At 36.2% G+C, this 24,316-nt stretch overlaps 1 pseudogene; it reads right to left on the reverse strand.

Moving 5' to 3' along the window:
• LOC114659404 (bile acid-CoA:amino acid N-acyltransferase-like) overlaps window positions 1-24,316 on the reverse strand; it is a 46,445-nt pseudogene that overhangs the window by 15,067 nt on the left and 7,062 nt on the right.

Consider the following 24,316-nt stretch of genomic DNA (forward strand, 5'->3'; position numbering starts at 1 on the left):
ATCCTGTCCTGGAAAGCAAAAAGCAAGTCTATGATACGTGATCTTCTCGGGAGACATTTTAAAGACCCGCGAGACCAAAGACACGCCCTACTTGCAATCTATCAAATAGGACAATAGGCAGCAAAACATTCAGTCTTGTGAAGGATTTAAGCACACACAGATCCAGGGCTCTCAGCGCATATAAAGCGTATAAGGACAATACGTTATAAATTAAATGTCGACATATAAGCGAAGAAGAAAGCAGCGCGGAGAAAAGAGACTCAAATGCGTTGGACGGAAAAAAGAACAAAAAAGAATAATCGAGGTGTAAATTCAGAACATAAGGAAAGTAATTATCAGCCCGGAACAAGTGGAATTGAAAAAAAAGCACGTCCAATCCAGCTCAGAATTAAATGACAATGAGTAAAAGACAAAGTAGAACTTCATAAAGATGTTTACAAACGTTGGCGCTAAACACATGCAGAGCAGGTTAGAGACTATGAAACCAGGGAAATTAGAAAGGCTCAAAAAAAAAAAAAAAACACGTTGTCGCTATACACATGTGGAGATAGTTAAAGGATATGAAAGTAGGAAAATTAGAAAATATAAAAAAGTAAAGATCGCAGTAGCACAAAGAAACAAACTGCCTCATTTAACTATGCACCAGTCTAACTTTGGTTTTGCACAATAATTACTATACTATTGCACCTTAACACTTAATTCTACTTTATTCACAAAATTTTACTTATTATTATGCTCTACTATACTGTTATCTTTCAATCTATGACTTTTTGTTAATCTGATATTCTTCTAACTTTGCACAGTTTTTGATAAGCGGATCAGGATGCATTTCACTGCGTGTTGTCCTGTATAACTATGCATGTGACAAATAAAGAATCTTGAGAATTTCAAAAACGGAGTTTACCGCACATGCATTTATTGGTTGCTTTGTTAATGTATATATATTTATCTGTCTGCTTATTTAAAAACCTAAATTTACCCCAGGAGTCAAAAACGTTCTGTCTAGCCCTTGTACAAAAACTCAGACAAAAGCTGGGGTATCACCTTGGTAACCCCGTGTACTTTTGGAACTGTGAGAGGAAAATAGCACGACTTTACAAACAGGAGTCCAATGCATAACTCTTCTTACTTTTTTACTTTGTAAAAAAAAATTATTAACTGCTAATGATGTAGATCGTTTTGTCTGTGCTGAAATTCCAAACAGAGAAACCTATCCTGACCTCATTAAAAAGATTCAGCATATTGGGACTCACAAAATTACAAATATTGTTTTTACAGAAGTTCTGAAATAAAAGTGAAACTAATGAAATAGCAACAATTCAAAGAAAAAAAATCTTAAAAGTGTGTATCCGGAAAACCAAACACGGGGGATGGCGAGCAAAGCGAGCAAGGGGCGAAGCCCCCTAGTCTCTTATAATAAGAAAGTGGAAAATACCCATTATTAATAAAGCTAATGCTATAAGCTATTAAACTGTAGCTAACCATTTGCTGGAAGTGTCATTCCATGGGAAGACAAGGATTATAAAGGTTTTATTAAAACCAAAATGTACAAACACCAAAAAGAAATTAATTAATCTTTGGCATCTCTGTCAAGTCATGAAAGGACAACTCAAGTTCAAATGTAGAAAGCCTATGTGTATTTTACATGGAAGCTATGGATTAAATATGAAATACTGAGGCAACACTAGGAAACTTCACTAGTCAATGGCTGTTACACGTATGCCTGTGCAGAAAATAAGCTAATAATGCACAGTATTGAGACAACAACAAAAGAAATATTTTTGATGGTGAGCAGCTCAAATGAATTTACTGTCATTGTTGATGAAAGTGCTGATATTTTTGGACATGAGTAGCTGTCAATTTGGTGTACACTTTCAGGAGCTAGTGGCATTGAAAACATAGTGAAGAATTTCTGGAATTAGTCCATGCAAGACTTAGATGATACAGCTACTGCCAACACAATTATTGATGATTGTATAAAAGGCAGATTCAAAACAGAAAAGCAACCTGGCCATGCATTTAATGGCTGCTGGGTATGAGACAATACACTCATCCCAATATTTAATAACAATTCATATTGTTATTCAGGCTACTAAATATACTATATTCCCACAATATCAAATGTTCATAACAGAAATGTACTCTTTGTTTAGTGTTACTTATTACTAGACATTCAGATATCAAAACACTTCAAAATAAATGTTGAACCAGTGTGCAAATACACAAGCAAAAGTTTTAAAGTATGCTTTTGTAAGCCTTATCTTTTTTATCAAAATAATCTTAAATATTAACACAACATATCGGTAGTGCAGTAACATAAGATGTGTTGTATGTTAATAACACATGCAATTAAGATTTTCACTGTACCCTATGCATATGAAAATTATGTGCCTATAATAAAAAGCTACTGCCGTGCAAAACCATTCCAATTCTAATGTATATGTCTTGTTTTCTGAGTTTTCATCAAACACTGCTTCAACAATTATTGTCCTTTAATTACTTGCTTGAATGCTTTACTAACCCCTTAGTTGCAATACAGTGATCCCTCGCTATATCGCGCTTCGTCTTTCGCGGCTTCACTCCATCACGGATTTTAAATGTAAGCATATGTGAATATATATCGCGGATTTTTCACTGCTTTGCGGATGTCTGCGGTCTACAGTACGTGTGCTTCCTCAGTTGATTTGCCCATTTGAATTCAAACAAGGGATGCATTTGAATTCAAACAAGGGACGCTATTGGCGGATGGCTGAGAAGCTACCCAATCAGAGCACGCGGTTAAGTTCCTGTGTGCTGCTGATTGGCTCAGCGACGGAGTGCTGCATTAACCAGGAAGTCTAATCTCACTCATTCAGCATTAACATGCCCAAGCGCCAACAGAAGATGCAAATGATTGCAGAAAAGGTAAAAGTTTTGGATATGTTGAAGGAAGGGAACAGCTACACCGCTGCAGGACACCATTACAGCATAAATGAGTCCACGATTCTTTTTATTTAAAAAGTAGGAAAAGCATATAAGATCTACGGCCGCAGTGTCCTTTAACCAGGGCGCAAAACGAGTTGCAAGTGGATGTGATAAGGCAGTAGTCTGGATGGAATCTGCTTTAGGGATCTGGATTGAAGTGTGATGGAAGAAGAACAACGGCGGTGCTAAACAGTCGCCTGAAGAGTCTCCTTTAGAAGAGCTGTAACGCTATCCTTTGTTGTGCAGTAAAATTAAACTCATCGTTATCAGACAAGTCGTCGTGTCATTGTTGGTGAGTAACCATAATTAATTATTTACGTAGAGTACTTATTACATGTACATAGTTTAGTGTGACTGTACACACATTTTACTGTATACAATTTTTCTTGCATTGTACGTATTTATTGCTGGTGGCCTGTCTGTCGTAATGGTGGTAACATGTGATATCGGAGACGCTCGATATCTTTAAAATAATATTTAGGTTTTACTGTATGTAAACAGTGTTTACATACATAATTTCAACGAATCTTACCTAATATCTAAGAGAATACAAAGGGTTTATGCTGTATAATTGTGCGTGAAATGTTTATAATAGTGTGGGAGAGTTTATAAGGGCTTAAAATATATAAAAATAACCATATAAACATATGGTTTCTACTTCATGGATTTTCTTATTTCGCGGGTGGCTCTGGAACGCAACCCCTGCGATAGAGGAGGGATTACTGTATTATATTTCCTTTTAAAAAATGAGAATATGAACACTTCATGAAGGTGTGACATCTTTACTGTGACATTATGTCCTGCAGCTGAAACACTCACTCACTGGTCGTAGCAAAACAAAGCAAAGGCAAGCATTGGGAATTTGACTGCTTTCTCTTTGCACCACGTTAGAGTGATGCTGTTGAAAGCAACACAAGATTCACTGTTATGCATTTCCTCCTTGCTGGAATTGTGAAAGATGAATGTTCTCTTCGTTCCCTTGTACTAATCCTTGTCTAAAAAGTTAAGCAGAAGTAAGCTTTAAAAACATATTTTTCTGTTTGCTCAGCAAAGCATTTGGCCAAAGGACTCAAGGTCTAAGCATTCCACACTGAGACTGCCTTATCACATTTTCCCTTAGTTTACATCTGAACGCCATAACAAAGGGGCCAAGAAATCAAGTTGCAAAAGGGGCGTTTGGAGGGGCTCAAGGATTATGTATAATAAAGTGTCGACTGTTATATTTCATAATGATATTAAATCACGTATTCTAGGTGTATAAAAACTTTGCCCCACCCAATAGACGGGGTTCAGAAGAGCCCTGCCGCTGTCAAGTAATATTGATTGCCTGCTTTTTTGAAACTCTGCTCACTGTGATGATGAGTAAATAAAGCTGCTATATGACCACACCTGCTGTCTTGTCTGAAGTTTTTGTCCACAGAATCTACCTCTGTTTCTCAAGCACTCATTTTCACATCTGCTGCCTAGGTCAGCAACAGTAATTGCAGTTTGCTGTTCCTAGCAGCACCGGAGAGTATATTGTGAGATCAAATACGAGGATAAATTTGTGCTTTGCCAGTCTCAGTAGAATTTAATTTGAAAATAAGCCTCTGGATGCAGTGGCGCATTTATGAAACAATATTGAATTGAGGTACTCAATTTAGTGTGTGTGAAAACACTGAACCTGCAGTATAAGCTCATTTTCATGTAAAGTGATGTCTATGGAGTATGCCAACAAATTTCACCTTCACATCCTTATACAGACAGTGAATAACAGTTTTGTCAAAGTGTAGTAAGTTTGTCATGGTATACCTTAGTTCTAGTTTTTCAACCAGTTTTTTTAAATCTCCTGCTTTCGACAAAAGCCATTTTTGTTTGCCTTTGTCCACTGGGATGTACATAAGCTTAACCTTGCTGTAAATAATTTGAATACTGTATCCAATTTAAGACATGCAAGCTAAAGAAAGACAGCATCTAATTTTTCTGTGACATTCAAAATAGTAGCAATGCTGTTTCAGACATTCCACTACTCTGTGAAAAATGCACAAGAGTTTTCTTGGCTAATTTTAGCACTATATTTCTTCTGGAAACTATAGCACCAGTAAAAATGTGTCAGAATGCATTTCAGTTGCTATATGGTACAACAGGAAGTGTTCTTTTGTTTGGCTTATGATAATTCAATCTGCTTAGGAAGTCTTGAACCTATGATTCAAATTCAATAAGCAGCTAAACATTCTTGCAGAATATGATCATGAACAAGAACCTTATTAACTTTTCTCCATGGTCAAAAAGAAAAAAATTGAGGACTTTTCCAGAGTCATTGCTTTGAAAGCTGGAAAATCCGCTAAAAATGATAGGCTTTGAACTAGTGTGGATAGTGTGGCTGGCAACAATTGCAATCATATGTTGTTACCTCCTGCACCACTGTAGAGTAATAGTTTTCTCCGAACAATCTATGAACTGAGTTGGATGCAGAAAACAGGATGAACGAAGAAACAAAGTAAACTCTTAGTCTCTTCTCCCTTTGCCTAAAGCAGATAACTAACATGACAAGTCAAGAATTCAAAAACCATATTATGCAGATTAGCGAATTGTAAAAAATTGATAACTTAAATGCTGAGATATTCACATGAGAGCAATCAAAATGTTCTTAAGAATGGACTTGTGAACTCAGTTTAGTACACTGCTCTTTAATCTGGTATTTGACAAGCCATTTTATTGCTCTAACATTATCTCTAACACATGCACAGTGAAAGGTCTTTTAGCACAATGAAAAGCATACAAATTGGCTGAGGTCAAATATGCCAGATGCACCTTTATCTGGGCTGTACATAATGAGTGAACAGTGAACTAATTAACAAAGTTTTCAAAAAGTTCAGATATGATGAGCACAGTCTACAATTAACGTTCAAATGACTGATTTATTTGTAATACTAGTTTCCCAGTCCCTGCTGCTGGAAGACAACCCCACAACATGATGTGCCACCATGCTTCATCGTTGGAATGGTATTGTGCAGGTGATGAGGAGTGCATAGACATGACATTTAGTATGCAAACAGTTCAAGGTTGGTTTCATCAGACCAGAGAATTTTATTTCTCAAAGTGTGAAAAGTCAATTAGATGCATTTTTGCAAACTCCATTATGACTTTGAATTGTCTGTGCACTGACTGCCACAAAGCCCTGATCAGTGGATTGCTGCTGTAATGGTTATCCTTCTGGAATTTTTTCCATCTCCACACAGGTTCTCTAGAGTTCACTCAGAGTAACCATTGAGTTCTTGGTTACCTCTTCCTGAAACTGTTCTCCATCAAATGCCTGTTTTAGCTGTTTGGCCAGCCTATGAAGAGTTTTTGTTGTTCCAAACTTCTTCCACTTAAGAATTATGGAGACTGCTAGGCTCTTGGGAAACTTCAAAGCTGTAGATATTTTCTGTAGTGTTGAGGGTATTGAGTGTTACTTGATGTGGGGAAAAATAATTTAAATGATTTTATCACAAGGCTACAACATAACAAATTGTGAAAAAGTATAGGGGTCTGAATACTTTCTGATAGCACTGTACATACAATTACTACAATTAGAAACATTTGGATCTATAGTCTTTGAAATAGCACCTCTCAAGAAAAAGAGGTAACCCAGGTAAATCCACTGAGGTTGCAGGAATGTTCTTCACTGAGTGCCGATTTCACCGCGACTCTTTATTACTTACTTTTACGATGCTCATGTCAGGTGGTTCACCTCTCACTTTGGTATGTGCTGTATGTTTTGCGAATGTATAATTTTTGGTTATCAGCTGGCCTGTGCAATGTGCTTGACTGTTAGTACTACATGCACGCTCAGTGGCTGTGGTCCTGGAAAGATTAGCTATTCTGTGTAATGTACTTCATTGTCAGTGCAGTGTGCATTCAAAGTTGTTGTCCTCTTGTCAGCTAGGGAGTATGCTTGCACAACTGCTTGCTGTGTCTATTGGTTTTCTGTCAGCTATGGTGGACCATAGCACCTTTGCCTGCAATTAAACTAATAGCCAAAATCAAGGCCCAGGTATCCCATGAGACCATTTCGTAAGATGTGCTATCTGTGTCATGATATAAGCTCTCGATTGAGACCAAAACCAAGCTGCATGGCCCTGTGGTTCTTGAGTTTTATATATAGAGGTACAATTTACGTGCTGGTTCAAGGTTTATAGATAACTGATTTAAAAATGAAGCAATGAAACATTAAATAGTATTTAGTGCTATATTTCTCAATCCTGTCACTTTAAATATTTTGAATTTGAACATGCACCCATTTAAATCCAGTTAAAATGACAACCCTACATTACACTTTAAAACATAAAATAAAAATTGTCATGCCAATTTCTAGAAAGCTTTAGTATGTACTGAGTTTAACTCCAGCCAAGTCCTCAGTGGCAGTGTGAATTACATAGATATTTATATGAACATTTTTAAAAAAATTTACACAGCTTAATATATTTGATATATTTTTTCAACTCTGTTTCTGCATGCTTAATACACATTAAACTTTTTAATTTGACTTACAGTTTCAGATCTGCAAAGGCTTTATCGATGGATTCCCCAATTCTTATAACATGGGTTCCACTGACACAAACCAAACATTTAGGCTAAAAAAATAGTAATAAATTTTAAATAACATACATAAAGCATTTGCATACATTTTATCAACACACATAGCATAAAATAGTTTGAGAAAGCACATCACCTGTTTTTTGTGGCGCTTGTAATATCGGGCTGTCATTGAGGCATTGATATTTCATACCAGAAATGTATTTGTTTGTAAAACTTGAATACAGGGGATAGTTTCCACATGACAAGGCAATAGTAAAGACACCATTAACACATGATTATCACAGTATGGTATTAATTTAAATTTTATGCATTTAACAGGTAGCAGTACTCATAATAAAATGGCAAAATTGATTGAAATTCCCTATTAGCACTAGTTTAACAAACACACTTTCAGAATATCTCCAAATAAATACTTTGTTTAAAAATTTAAAATAAATGCACTGCCAATATTCAAGATACATATGTACAAAAGAAAGGAAACCATCCCTTCATCCATTTTCTATACCTGCTTATCTAGAGCAGGGTCATGGGGAAGCTGGAGACAATTTCAGCAAGCACTGAGCACAAGGCAGTAACAATTCCTGAATAAACACAGTTTTTAGCAATGGCAGTTCACCAAAATTGCATGTCATTGGACTTTCAGAGGAAAGTGGAGAACCTGGAGGAAACCCAAGTGTGCATGGGAGAATTTCCAAACTCCAGAGAGCATTCGGGACACGAATCACAGACTACATGTTTGTGTGAAGAAATGCTATCACTGCCTTGCTGCCCTAAGTGAAAAAAAGTTTAATTAAAATCACTTATACAGCCAGCAAACAAAATGGGCCCCTATTCTATTTTAACAGAGGTATTCAGACCATTTGGAAATCTGTAAGAAATGTGATCAGTTTTGCTAAATTGCAATCAATCAACTTATAAACTAAATTAATTCAAACTTTTCTGTTGCTTAACAAAAAATACAATTATTAAATTAATAAATTAAAATTAAAAATAAACTCACATTGATCTTGTTTTCATTTGCTGCAACAGAAAGAGTCACAGAAGCTCCAAAGCAGAGGCCAAAAATACCTACATGTTCTCTTGAGACCTGAGGATGACTCTCAAGATAGCCAAAAGCTGCCTATTTTAGAAAGACAAAACAATTATACTACTACAAAAAACTAAAATGACCAAAAAAAACAAATGTATGGCATAAATGACCAAATACTGACATCAATGCAACATGAATCACAATGGCACCAGCCAGAAAATACCACGTCAATAATAAGGACAAATATTGAATACTGACAAAACAAATACTTCATCACGTTTGGAATGCATTGCAGTCCTCTGTCATGCAATGTACTGCAGATTACAGTAAGCATTTGAGGAATTTGGTTCCCAATCCAATGAATTAAACATTTTAATTATACAGCCATGAGTGTAAACTGTGTCATAGCATGATAGAGTCATCACAGATGGATAGAGAACTTATTTAGATTTTGATAGCCATTTGTGAGCATTTTGATACATTGTGTTCTTTAACACTATTTTAACATTATACATTTTTGGTCCATTTGCTTGATGATTTCTAAGTACAGTAATTCACCTCTGCCTTTTATTTTATTAATCAAAGTTTTTCCCTCATCACTTAACAATTTTTTAAGGAATTATATAATTATTGAGATTAAATTATAAACACTCTTTTAATTTAAGTGCAAATTTTGTGTGTATACAGTCAAAGTACTTTTGATTTTAATTTAAATAATTTTTATTTTAACAAACTTTGATCTTACGTGACCCTTATGTGAATGGCCCCCTAATCAAATGTGCTTGCCAGCTTTTATGTTGAATATAATTCTTTAAAACTAGAGTATATTGGATTTTCCCATTTTAACATATTTTGCTTAATACAACCAGAGATTAGTGCAGACTGCTCACTATACTGGCAATATCAGGTGCATGAAGGAACCACCACAGACATTGTTTCTAATCCTTTACGGGGAAGGGCTCTCACACATTCTGACAAACAGCCAGTTTCAACCAAAACACACGTCTCCCAGGATGTGTGAGGAGGCCAGAAAATCCAGAAAGAAAAACACAAAAAAACACACACAGAGTCAAAGGTAGAACGTATAAACTCCACTCAGACCATAATTCAACTACAAGATGCTTACTCTCAGAAGAAACAGCACTAAACATTGTACCACTTGGTGCTGCCCATACATTTATTTTATACCTATAACAAATAAGTAAATAAATATTCTCTTTTGTGCCCTGTCTAGGGTTAGTTCTTACCATCCACCTATTGCTGCTCCGATAGGCTTCCTCTCAACAGAACTGGATTGCATTATGCAGATTCATATAAACGTTTAAATCTAAGTTTTGTTGCCTAAAAGCACACAAATAAAAGTAGATATTTCAGGCATTTATTTTTACCTCAAAATATTTTTCTCCGATTTTTGAAAAATCTGTCTTGCTGGACAGGTACTCCAGTGCAAGAGTAGCATAGCCATGAGAAGCTAGGAGAGCAGAGCGATATTCTACTAGTCCTCCTCCTCCGCCCCACAAGTCTAAAAGTCCAGGAAATGGCCCAGGACCTAGAAAGAAGGTGAATTTTTACATTTTCTACTGAAAACAGTTTAATGTAAAAGAAAATTAAAATAGACTTGTTCTCTTTTTACCTGGTGGAAGGAAAAGAGTTCCATAAATTCCATTCTCTCTAACTTCTGTCCTTGACACTCCGGGTGTAACATACCAACGCTCCATTACAGCACATGCTAATGCAGTCTCTTCTTTAAAATCACCTTTGATATGCCCTTTGTATACAGATATATTTATGACAAATGGTGTAAATACTAATAATTTAAAATAACAAACTGTATCATAATCACTGCAGCATATCAAAATATAAACCAGAATTAAACTAAACCAAAGTAGTTTGAGTACAAACTGTAGTTTCTATTATTCTGTTTATCAAAAGTAAACAAAAACTTATACAAACAATATATTTCTATGCAGCAAAAAGAATAAAATATTTACACTAAAATATTCAGAAAGTAAAAGGGACCATCTGGTAAAATCTTGGTTATTAATAAACACTTAAGTTGTAATACTCAAGAACTGTTTGAAAATGATTTTTTGTTTTCTGTGTTAGATTGTAACCATATGTGAAAGCCTTCAATCATATCTGAAACTGTTAAGTCATCCATCTATATCTTATCAAGCTCAGTGCTTTACCTCTGTTAACTACAGGCACAATGCACAGACTAAATGATAAAGAGTACAGAAAAATTACTAGTACTGAAAGAAGATTTTACACTATAAATTGACCTTCATTCATAAAGGGGAAGCCTGAGTACTTTTCCTGCAACACAGAATGACTTATCTTTCTGGATATTACATGATGTTTCTTTGCATATGTTGTTAAAAAATATTTTGTGATTATGTTGCATTTTATTTTTATATTCCATATAATTATTACTCACTGGGTTCATAAGTGGAAGTGTGCTAAAGTGAATAGTTTAAATTAAAGTGAATACACAGCATATATTATCAATCAGGACAATAAACAGAAAATCTCTGGAATTTTGTAGACCAAGCTGTAGTATTTACTGGTTGAACATTTACACTGCCAACTAAGGCAGATCAAGTGACACCTCATTAAAATGATGATAATATGTACAACCACACAAGTGAGAACTTTTTATGCAGATTATGTTTTAACTATAGTGCTTTCTAGGTTAAATGTTATCCATATGATCAGGATTTAATTTTGTAATGTAAAAACAGCCAGTATCTTAATTGCATTTCTATAACCCTTTGCAGGTATAAAATTCTGATTGCAGAATTTTTACATTTCAGATATGACAAGACCTAAACTGAAGTTTATCGAAAGCCAAATACATTTTTTGTGTAAACTCAAATGGATTTATATCACTCTGATCCAGAAAAGGCAGACAGAAGGAAGAAATTATTATAGGGAGTACGAAAGTAACAAAATGGTAATTAGCAAATATACTTTTCAATTAACTAGAGAAAGACATAAGTCGGTTACATTTAGTGCAGAATGCAGCAGCAAGAATCTTAACTAGAAACAGAAAATCTGAGCACATTTCACCAGTTTTAGTGTTGTTACATTGGTTACCTGTGTCACTTAGAATTGACTTTAAAATACTACTTATGGTTTACAAAGCCTTAAATAATCTCACCCCGCCCTATATTTTGGAATGTTTGCCCCCTTACACTCCAAGCCGTAACTTCAAATCTTTAAATGAAGGTCTGCTTATAATTCCAATAGACAACCTGAAAAGAAGTGGTGAGGCGGCTTTATGCTGTTATGTACCTAAAATATGGAATGCTTTACCAATAGAAATTCACCAGGCTCTTACTGCAGAACAATTTAAAAAAACTGCTAAAAACGGATTACAGTGGAACCTCGGTTCACGAACGTCTCGGTACACGTACAAATTTGTTTACGACCAAAAAGTTCGCCAAACTCTTGCCTTGGTTCACGACCACACACTCGGTATACGAACAAGCCAGTTTCCCTTTCGGTTTGTGCGCGCCGATGATTTCCGCACGTGTTGCATTGTTCTCGGTCAGACGTGCGTGCTTGCACGTGAGTGCGTGCTTTCGCTTTGAACTCTTTGTGCTCTATTTCATTTCCCTTCTGGTTCGTACGTGCCGATTACTCTATTTAAGCACGTGTTCAGCCTCTCACTGTTCATTGTTCTCAGTCAGATGTGCGTGCTTTACCTGTGAACTCTTTGTGCTCTACAGTATTTCGTGAGCTTTTGCAGTTAACCATGGCTTCTAAGCAAGTGAAGAGTGGTGAGAAAAAAGTTTTGCAGAAAATTGAAATCGAAGTAAAGAAAGAAATTATTGAAAAGTATGAGCATGGCGTTCGTGTTACTGATCTTGCCGCCGAGTACAAGAAGTCAAAATTCTAAAGCAGAAAGAATCTATTAAAGCAGCTGATGTTGCAAAAGGAGTTACAGCGTTAACCAGGCAGAGGCCTCAAGTGCTGGAAGAGGTGGAAAAACTGTTGCTAGTGTGACGAGAAGCAGCTTGCAGGGGATAGCGTAAGCGAGGCGATGTTATGTGAGAAAGCCAGGAAGATTCATGGCGATTTGCTGCAAAACTATCCTTCTACGAGTGGCGAAAGTGAGGAATTTAAAGCCAGTAGAGGATGGTTTGAAAAGTTTCACAAGAGAAGTGGCATTCATAGTGTGGTAAGGCATGGAGAGGCTGCTAGTTCCGATGTTGAAGCTGAAAAAGAATTCATGAAAAATTTCACAAAATTAGTGGAGAACGAAGGCTACATCCTGCAACAAGTCTTCAACTGCGACGAGACTGGATTGTTCTCCACCCAGTTCCTCCTCACTTCATGCCAGAACTCGACTCATGCAAGGTTAGTTTTCTTGGTGGTTTATGGTTAGTTTTTGTATTACGGATTTTTCAAATGTTCATTTTTCGGTTCGTAGAGTGAAAAGTTACTTTTCTCTTTTTTCAAATGTTCATTTTTTCCCTGTGCTTAAAACTCATTTAAAAAGAGTGTTTACAGCGATTGGGTTGTAATGCTATTAGCGTGAACTCCTGCAATGTTGCTTTCTTGGTTGCTTATGGTTGGCTTTTAAATAAAGTTCGGATTTGTTCAAATGTTCCTTTTTTTCCCCTGTGCTTAAAACTCATTTAAAAAGAGTGTTTACAGCGATTGGGGTGTAATGCTATTAGCGTGAACTCCTGCAATGTTGCTTTCTTGGTTGCTTATGGTTGGCTTTTAAATAAAGTTAGGATTTGTTCAAATGTTCCTTTTTTTCCCTGTGCTTAAAACTAAAAAAAATACTTTACAGCGATCGGGTCATAAGGCTACAGTATAGCACGAACTCTTGCAATGTTAATTTTCTCTGTTGTTCAAGGTTTTCTCAGTGTTACTCAATGTTTTTACATTTAGTTTACTATTACGCTGTGCATTCTATGGTTTAATTAACTATATTTGTGCTTAAAAACTTAAAAAAATATATATTTATATACAGTTCGTATGGTCTGGAACGGATTAATTGTATTTACATACAATCCTATGGGGGAAATTGCTTCGATTCACGACCAAATCGGTTTACGACGAGAGTTTGGGAATGAATTATGGTCGTGAACCGAGGTTCCACTGTATTTTAAAATGGCTTTTCCGTAGCTATATTTTAGTTGTATCCCTATTACACTATATGGGCATTTAACTATCATTTTCCTCTGGGTTCTGCAATTCCCTACTAATCTGTACTATTCTCTGCCCTTTTTTCAGGTTCTTCTGTGGTGGTGATGTGTGCCGCTACCACCTGATCAAGGTACCATACAGTCCACTGTGTCTATGTATTGAATGGCGGGTGTGCCAGATGTCCACATGACCTTACCTTTTTCTTTGTTATATACTGTATAATATTACTGCCTAATCTTCTTTATGTTTTATATTAATTTTCTTTTATTTAATTTTGTAAAGCACTTTGAGCTACATTGTTTGTATGAAAATGTGCTATATAAATAAATGTTTTTGTTGTTATAGAGGGTGCCTGGTGCTCATTATTTCCACTGTTCAGTGTTGCCAACTACAGAGTCTTCAGATAAACCTTATTTTTCATATTGACTACAAATTACATTCTACCAACATAAATTAAAACTTCATATTAAAGGTGAAAATTGTTTATCAAACAATGTGTCTTGTGCTAAATGTTTTGCTGTTCAAGACATAGTACATTTAAATTAGTTATATGAAATTAATAAATGTATACCTCAGGGCAGTTCTTCCACCAGGTACTGGTTTTAAACTCCAAATGAGACCGGTTGGTTCTCTGCCAGTATATGAGCCTCCCAAGCTATTATCTTCAGCAGCTAAGAAAATTATTATTCTTTATTTAGCAGATATCTTTACCCATGGTAAGTTAATATACATGCTATATTTCAGTGGTTTGCACAGACGTTCAATGTTAATGGGCAACAAAAAAAATCATACTAAGGTGTAGTGCAAAAAGCACAGTCATGAAGTTAGTCCTCTAACTAACTGAAAAATAACAAAAGCACAGTTATTTCACATGTCATAGAGCCAGAACAAACTTTAGATATCCAGAGCAGAGAAGAAGGCTAGAAAGTTTAAACAGGCCCTGAACTACTGGTGAAGAGGTTGGTCTTCAACATATACTGTCTAGTTCATTTTTATGTACTTTTTATGTATACTGAGGATAATAAGTATTTGTCACACTAACTGCTTTGTATAGTGTATTATCTGAAACTTATGCATAGCTTACATTTAACATGTAGTAAATTTGTTTAATCAAAATAAACTTAAATGACTGAGTTCTCTGTAAACATTTCTATTATTGAACATCACAATATTTCAGTTTCCTTCCAACACCCTGAAGACATTCATCATATTATTAAATGTCAATGTGACTGTGGGTACATTCACCCTACCTCATCCAGTGAACACCTAGACATTTTTGTGGTGTAAAAGAATGCCCAAGGGTGGAGTGATAGCTCTGAGACTAAGAATTTGTGCTGGTATCTGGAAGGTCGGTGGTTCAAGACTCGTTACTGCTAGAAAGGATCCTACTTTGCTGGGTCCTCGAGGGGTACTTTACAATGTCTGACCCTGTGCTCTGACCCCCAAAGTTAAGGCGAAAAGACAATTTCCCCTCTGAGATTAACAAAGTATATCATTTTAATTCAAATTCAATTAAACATCAATAGATTATTCACAAACCACGCAGATAGTGGCCTGATAGGATCTGAATTTAGAAGTATGTGGCGGATAGTATAAACACTATGGCATCTTTGACAAAATAATATTTATCAGAAAACAAATCACTGTGAAAATAATACTATGAGCAAAACAAATCAATGAAAATCAACTAAATCTGCTACTTTAATCTATGTTAATTTTTGATAAAGAAAAAATAAAGAATTGTATTTTACCATTTACTACTCCACTATTATCACTGACATAATATGCATAGGCATGCCAGAAGTCTTTATCATCAGATTGAAGGAAAGAGCGTATGGTGACTTCTTGATGAGGAGATAGGTTTGAAACAGCTATGTAGAACATTTCATCAACAAGTCCTCTTGTTGGTTGTACTGCAATTTTTGGCAATATGCATTTAGCTTCCATTTTTGCAGATGGACCTATGACCTAAAAAGATGAAAAAAACTCACAAATACACACACAAGATGAAATATACTAATACAGCATATATGCTGTAAATTAATATTAACAGTGATTCTCATAGGTACAGCTGTCCATTCCACCTACAGTTAAATCCATAAGTATGTGGACAGTGACACAATTTTCATTATTTTGTCTCTGTACGCCACCAGAATGGAAAAGAAATCAAGCTATCATTATGTGATTGAAGCAGAGACTTTCAGTTTTAATATAAGGGGTTTATCAATAATATTGTATGAGCTGATTTAGAATGACAGCCATTTTTATACATTCTACATTACTGCAGCTGTGTTATGTTACTGCTTGTTCACTGGACTTTCTGCCATCAGTTTTGTCTTCAGCAAGTGAAATAAATTTCCAATTGCGTTGAGGTCAGTTGCCTTGAAAAGCACTTGGTTTGCTTTTGCAGTATGTTTTACAAAATGGGAAATATCAGCTTGCTTACTTAAGGTAGGAATCCAATTAAAACAGGTGGGATGAAAACCTGCAGCCACAGTGGACTTCCAGGACTGAACTTAAGAGTTACTGGCATACTGAGTCAATTTGGAGTCACAAATCAAGCCAAACTGCACATGGTTCAGATGCGCCTAGATTAAAATGAATTGGTGAGGCTGCAGTGTTAAGTACTGAACCACAACTCTACCTTCCCTGACTGAATAAACATGGTATATTTTTACATATTTATATATACAGTGTGGCGGATGGCTGGGGCCCTTGCCTGGCCGGAATGCCTCCATGTTGGGAGAACCGGGGGAGCCAGCCAGAGCGCTAGATGGCAGCCCCCCAGGTTGTAGCAGTGCATAGGACTCCCGCAGGGCTTCATGGGAGTTGGAGTTTGGTGCAGCCGTGTTGGGATCCGTGGGCAGTGCCAGGGGGGTGCTGTAGCTGCTGCTGAGCCCTACAGAGCAGCTCTTCTGCCACACCCGGAAGTGTTGCTGGAAGTGCTTCTGGATGTGTTATAAAAGGAGCCAGCAGCCACTACTCTGGGAGCCAGAGTCGGTAGGAGGAGAAGGATGATGCTTGCCAGGGGAGAATGAAGAAGAAAGAAAAGAAAAAGAAAGGAGAAAGAAAAAAATGCATTGTGCTTTGGGATTGTGTGTTAGACTGGTGGGGAACTGGGAAGGCATTTCCCACAAGGGAAAAATAAAAATAAATCAAGTGTGCTTTTACAACTGTGTCCTACACCTTTCTGTGTCAGGGTTGGCTTTTACAACAGTATATAAAGTTACATGTTCCCAGTTAACTAACTGACTGTCATCCCGGCTATCTGCATACAATCTAAGGAAAATACAGTTATCACTAATAGGTCAATATCACAGCCCTGAGACACAAAATCATTCAACCTCACTAAGAAGTTAACCTAATTGTAAAGAAAAATAAAATAAACAATGGAGAAAACAACAATGATATTTTGCATTTGGTAGTCTGAAAGGGTGATCTTAGCGCTTGTATACTGAGGTTACAGAATAGCGCAGATGGTAAGCATTGTAGCATTATAAGTGCGAGTCTGGTCTGTATCTTGATGTTTGTATCTTGTATCTTTCTAATAATTTTGAACATTACAAAAGTGATACCAAAAACTAATTATTTATTACTATAAAATTATCTATTATCATAGAGAAAAAAACAATGCTCTAAAAAATGTAAGATATTCACAAAGTTAAAGGTTCTTTCTGTTTGTATGTATACTAAAGTGCAAATTTATTTTATATTATTTTGATGTTTGGAAGCATAGCAATATCTTTTAACTTAATTTGTATTTTCCATTAGTCTTCTTCATTCTGTAATTTCAACAGATTAAATTATCAATGTGCTGTGCGCTTCTGGGTGCTACTTCTCATTGATAGCAGAAAGTCACCATTTTTTCTTTTCCTGTTTAAGAACTATCTACTGAAAGTCACTTTCATGCACAACATTCCTTTTTTGGATATACAGTACTTCTCTGGACTCAAACTTTGCTATTGTTCATATCCATCTGCTTGCTCAGAACTTTGTTTACTTACTGGAGTTCTGGAAATTCTGCATTAAGATCGTCTGAGGAGGCCTTCATTGTGATGCTGCAAGCCCTCTATCGCAGTTCCCTATAGCTCTTGACATGGCTGGTGTGTGAGTGTTCATCTTTTTCAGCAGGTTGTGTTTGATGATCTTTTGTTTGTTTGGTTTATCCTCCCTATCAACTAACTGTGGTGTAGGGCTTGTTGGTCTTGGCTAAAGCAACATGTGCTATACAGTCAGATGATTTTGGCTGTTGATGCAGTTGTTCTTGAACTGTTTTTGGTGTAGATATTTTACTGCAGGAATTCCCACTTGATGCATATTTGTTTTGGCACTCAGATATTCATCACCTCAATTGAGAAGAATGGATGTTCTTCATTGGCTTGATTCTGTGACTTTTTATTGCTGTAAAGCTCTGGGAATTGTGTGATGTTCAAGATATGTTCATTGCTTGGCCAGATTTTATTTTTATGTGCATAGTACTTCACCCACTAATATTATTTTGATCAGGTCTAACAGGCCGGGTTTTTTCAAACTTAAATCAAACGCTGTGCTTATATAATCTGCTAAAACTCATGGAACTGACCACAATCTACTTCATCCATTTTGAAGAATTAATACTTTTGAGCACACTGCACCTCCAAGTCATGCTAGTTTCACTTTGTTACATGGATGAAATATACAGTAGTGTGATATTACTTTATGAATAAGTTATACAAAAAAAAAATCTTGATTTATTCTTGATTTGTGAGATGTGGCAGCAACCAGCAGACTGCATCATCAAGGTAATCTTTTCATTCAAACCCTGTTTGAAGAGAAAAGGCAGTAGGCTCGCTTCAGTATTTCATGTAATTTAAAAGCAAAGAAAGTTGCCTTCCTTGATGTAACATACTTTGAATAAATGGCTTTAACTGTTACATCCTCTATTCTACTGTCTAATCTGTTAATTTATTGCCCCCCTGCTTACACTTGCCATAATTGTATGCCCAGATATGAGTTTGCTGGGTGATTTTAATATGCATATTAATAATGATTATTGTTTTACTAATGAATTTTTGACTGTTGTTGAATGTTTTATATATGTAACCTTTGCATACCATTTCCTGCAGACCTAGAAAAAACTACTGTAATGATCTTTTGATCCATTTTCAGCACTTCAGAGCTCAGAAGAAAAGAAAAAAATACGTACACAAACTGTAATGTTGCCTACTCAGACAGCGCTTTGAGTAGTGAGAAAAGTGCTATATAAATGTAAAGAATTATTATTATTAATTGTAGTAGTAGTAGTAGTGTAGCCAGAAATTTGTTGGTGGGTGGACATATAAAATTTCACCCATTTAAGACAGTTTATAGAACTTGACCATCAGCAGCCTAAACGAGGGTGATCCTCGAAAACTTTGCTCATTAATGTACACAACGTTGGAAGATGCATGCACACAAATACAAAGACCCAGCTGTTAAAAATTTAAATATATCCTTCTTAGCTATTATAAAAAGTAAACTAAAAGTATGGCCTTATGATGATGCAAAAAACAAATAAACAAAAAAAAAAACAGTATATAACTGTCATGATAGCACCCAAACTATAGACACCAATAACCAATAACAGCCTAAAGTGAACAACACTGTCAAGTGAATGTTCTTCTCCCTCTGAGTGTGTGCTCAATTCAACCTTCTTAATCTGCATGATCTTAGCAAACAGTTGGCCTATTGCTAAAGCACAAGATGGGAATAAAACATACGATGTGTATCGTAATATCCCAAGTCTATGGTCAGATTGCATGCAGATAACTTTGCTTGTTTGCATTTACTAATATTTATTTTCTATTTTATGAAACAAATAACATTACTTAGCACAGCACTGAATTGCCTCATGTCAAGAATATTTTGAATTCTTATAGTTGCACCAGAATGCCTAGTAAAAAGAAAGCCCTTTGTTATCAAGGCAACAGTTGTTACATTACAGGTGTAGGCACCACAGCATTCTCAAACATTTTAATGCATGGTTTAGTGAAGTGATCACTTCAGGCTTATAGGAGCTATTGCTGTCATCATGGCCACGCAGAGGCAATTCACATGCTCCACAAAATTTCACACTGTCTGTTATTCTGGGCAGGATGTGTTCATATTTGGTGAACACTTCGTTGTTCCTTCTAATACTAATCTTGTAGCCTTCATCTTGCTGTTCAGCAATACTAAGCCTGCCAAAAAAATTAGTCTCATGCTATTGTCTGGATGACTGTGGCTACCTTCAAGCTGCTTGCCTTTTTCAGAAAGATATTTTAGATCTTGTACTCCCGTCATTGTCCACAACACTTCAGTAACAACACTTTGAAACAGAACACAGGGAAAGCAAAAAAAAGGCAATACTTACACCACACCCAGTTAGCCAACTCTGTTTGTCATAACAATAGCTGGAAAAAGTCTGCGTGTATGCTCGATTTATGAAACGGTGTTTCAGTAAAGAAATAACCAAATTTTCTTTGATTTCTGTGGTTCCGCTTTAAGTTTCCATCTCTAAAGTAACTCTCACTCATTTTTGTTACATAACGTTAAAAGCAGGTGTGAACCAACATTACATAGTATGTCAACGATTGTCCAATTACATTGAAAAAACCTAAAACAATACTAATTTTCTTCCAATACATGTGGGAGTGTCTGGTGCACACAGAGATGCATCCTCAGAAAAATCTGACAGCAACCAATTAAAGGACAGCCTCAGGTCACATGTTTGCCAAAAGATCAAGGACTTACATAGACTCTCATTTGGCTGGCATCCTTTACTCTGGAAATACAGGTATTCTCATGTTTTGTTTTTTTTATTCAAACAAAAATTAAACAAATACAAGAACCAATTTTTAATGGATGTTGACATGTGCGGACACCAGGCACATCGTGCAAATAAACACATTTATTTCATTATTGTTTCATATTACCTAATTAAGTTGTTCCCAAACTCAGTCGTAACTGTAGCTGCAGGTTTTTGTTAAAACCAGATTCACAATAGGTGATAACAATTAATTAATCTCATTTAGCTAGCTGGTCTTTTTTTTCTCTTCTCTTATTCTGAATTCAGTAAAGCACAGCAGTATAATTTTTACATTTTAAGACATTTAGAAATATTTCTCTGTTTTTTGTTATAGCTTTAAAAATTGTTTTCCAATTTTTTGTACTTATTCTATCTATCTATCTATCTATCTATCTATCTATCTATCTATCTATCTATCTATCTATCTATCTATCTATCTATCTATCTAATAGTGACAATTAAAAACAAAAAGCAGACACCTGGGCAAACAACACGAAATGATGAAAGGCTGCAACTACTTCAGTGTCAGACTCACTAATTAGTCAATAATGGAAAGGCTGAATGGAAATCAGGATGAACAGGTTAAAAAAATTACAACATATAACTACTTAATTTTTATTAAAATGCATTAACATACTTTTGTTATTTCCTTATTGAACCCAACACACAGAAACTGGAAAATAACAGCTCACATAATAAGACTAGGAGTTCAAATAAAAACAGAAGCTGGCTGGAACAAAAACCTGCAGTACCAGGAGGTCCCCAGGACTGAGTTTGGGAACCAATTACCTCCTGTGCAGGGCCGCCGTCACACCCGGAAGTGCAGCCGGAAGGTGACCATGGAACAGCTGGAGTACTTCCAGGTGCTCTATAAAAGGAAACAGCTGCCACAACTCAGGTGGCCAGAGTTGGGAGGAAGAAAGACTGAGCTGCTGGGAGAGGATTGAAGGCAGCTAAGAAAAAGGAAGAAGGGACTGAGTATTGTGTGCTGGTGCTTATGTAAAGTGCTGTGGGGAGCAGGGTGAAATGCTCTCCAACTGCAAATAAAAGGTGTGTTGTGTGGCAAAGTCATGGTGTCTGTCTGTGATCCGGGCTTCTGGTACAAGGGAAAACATGCTGCAGACAGATTCCCAGCATATTAATTGAACCCATGATGCTTGAACTGTAAAACTGCATGCCACAAAGCAGCACTTACAAATCAAGCATAGCCTTGAGTCCTTCATTAAGCATGTTGATCTCAATAAAGTTAAAAATCTGCATAAAATCTGAATCCGGGTTCGTGCCTACTAATGTGATATGACATAGGCATTAAATTTGTTGCTGTTTATGCATAGCTGTGACATATAATACAAATAACCAATCATAGACAATTGCATATCATATAAGAATGCTCTGAACCTCAGCTATCCAACAGTAATGAGCCTTTCACTGTGTATGGCTTGACGGAGATGGGATATTTGATAAAAGCAGACTAATTAAGCTGTGACGTGCTGCTTACATTAGGGTATATGTGTGAAAATCGGATTTTATTATGAAAGCAAGTAGACAATATGGAAACTAATGAGGTGCCTGGAGTTGAATAGGGTAAATAATATATTGTAATTTAGAATACACGCATTTCATTTGTGTTCCGTGTCTACAATGATCTGGGTAAATGTTGGATGACAGGAAATGCGAGGCAAGAAATGTTGAACACATAACTAAAACAGAAAGTTTCTGCGTGTTAGCACTAATGACAAAATTTTGACATTAAGTATATAATGTGTGAAGACTGAAGTCCAAATATCAAATAAACACTTTCACAAAAGGTACAAGTATAACAAAACAACTGCACTTTTATTCAAGAGTATAACTGAAGAAAAAGACAAGGCTGACACATCCACTTGGCTGGTGCAGAGTTAAGAACTGCTGTCTCATAATGAAGAGGTTGTGGGTTCGATTCCGGGTCATTCCTGCATTTACCGTTTTGAGTAGTGAGCTGCTCTTATTGTTACTATTATAAAATAAAAACAAATGTTTGATTTCAGTCTGTAACAGCCGGTGTAAATCTATGGTACTTGTAAAGGTTAGCATTTTATTCTCTCTCATGTTCACGCTCCTCCAAATCTGATACTGTTAGTTTTCAAATAAATATGTGGTATAACAGAGGTGAACTCAGATGAGGATGGGGGTTCTACATCAGAGAAAGAGAACAGAAGCCCTCTCCACAAGAAATGTCTAGTCACACATAACAACGCAGCTGCACCAGGCATAAAGGTGAAAGATGGCGCCGTTGGGATGAAGCAAGAGGTTGGGCGTCTTCCTGCCAGTGAATCTGCCACACACATGTCCTTCAACGAAACTGCAGGGCCTCCAGAGCTCTCCAAGGTATCGTGCAAAGTTGTTTGTGATTATGTTTTTGATGGTCTTTATATGAAAAACATGTATATGTTACTTATATAAAGCCATATTGAATGTTATTTACCTATATTTATTTAATTATCTTCCTACAGCTTAAAGTCACAAGTAGACTGCAGAACTTCCTGTGTTTGATCGACACGGGCATGCTGACACAGTACCTTTGGAAAGGTGTGGAAATGTCTGAAGAACAATGCCCACTATAAGCAGTCAGTCAACTTGCTGAATTGTGTCGGGCAATAAATGATGGAGCCAAAGAAGAAAACTCCTGCTTATTTTCTCTTTGCGTTTACCTATCCAGAATCCTGATCCTTCCACGTAGTTTAAAACCTTCTTCCACTCTGTATATTAAACTATTCTGCTTCCATCACTTTTGTGTTTCCTCTCTTGACTTTTCCTACATTTCCTCCTTGCACTGCTACTACACTACTCTGGAATGGCTTTCAATATAAACCAGGGTGATGGGAGGAATAAAGATACTACACTTGAACAAAGCTATAGGGGCTCATGGATCAAACCAAAAATGCTGAATGTGTGTGCCTAACAAGTATTTGGAGTTATGCAGCATATGAATTTTTAACATGAACTTGAACTGAAAAAGGTTCCATTGGTGTAGAAAACAGCCTGGCTTGTCCTAGTTCCCTAGACAGGGCAATCAGAGGTCTTAATTGACTAGCAACTGGTCGCTCAGACATCACACATTAAAAAGAGCTAGGGAGGTTGATTTTGGTTAAACTCAAACCTCTGGTCAGACCAGTGTTAAAAAATATAAGAAAGCTCTCTTTAAAGCTCGCTCAGAATACTGCTCTACAATAATAGATGGCAATAATAAAAATCATTGGGTACTGTTTAGAACATGGGCTAGATTAACAAATGGGAATTCAGATCTACACTGCAAAATACCAACAGATATTAGCAGTACAGACTTTATGAACTTCTTTAATGAGAAAATTTAAAATATAGGATCCCAGATCACAGTATCACAGTGCAAACCAAATGCTAGCTTGGCAGACCCTGTCTCACCTTGCATTCAACACTTTAGAAATTTCAATCCTGTAACTGAGCAGCAAGTCTTAACTTTAATTTCTAAAATGAAATCTACTACTTGTTCCCTAGATCCAGTGGCAACAAAACTAATAAAAAGTGTAATGGATGTTCTTGCAGCACCTATTCTTAGCATTCCCAATACAGTGGTGCCTTGACTTACGAGTTTAATTTGTTCCGTGACGGAGCTCGTAACTCAAATTACTCATATGTCAAATCAACTTTCCCCATTGAAATAAATTGAAATGCCATTAATCCCTCCAGGACCCCCAAAAAACATCGCAATTTTTTTGTTACATGTTTTTAAATAAGAAAAATGTACTTATAAATAACAACTATTGTATAAAAAC

This window comes from Erpetoichthys calabaricus, chromosome 1, assembly GCF_900747795.2.
Source record: "Erpetoichthys calabaricus chromosome 1, fErpCal1.3, whole genome shotgun sequence".
Classification (NCBI taxonomy): domain Eukaryota; kingdom Metazoa; phylum Chordata; class Cladistia; order Polypteriformes; family Polypteridae; genus Erpetoichthys; species Erpetoichthys calabaricus.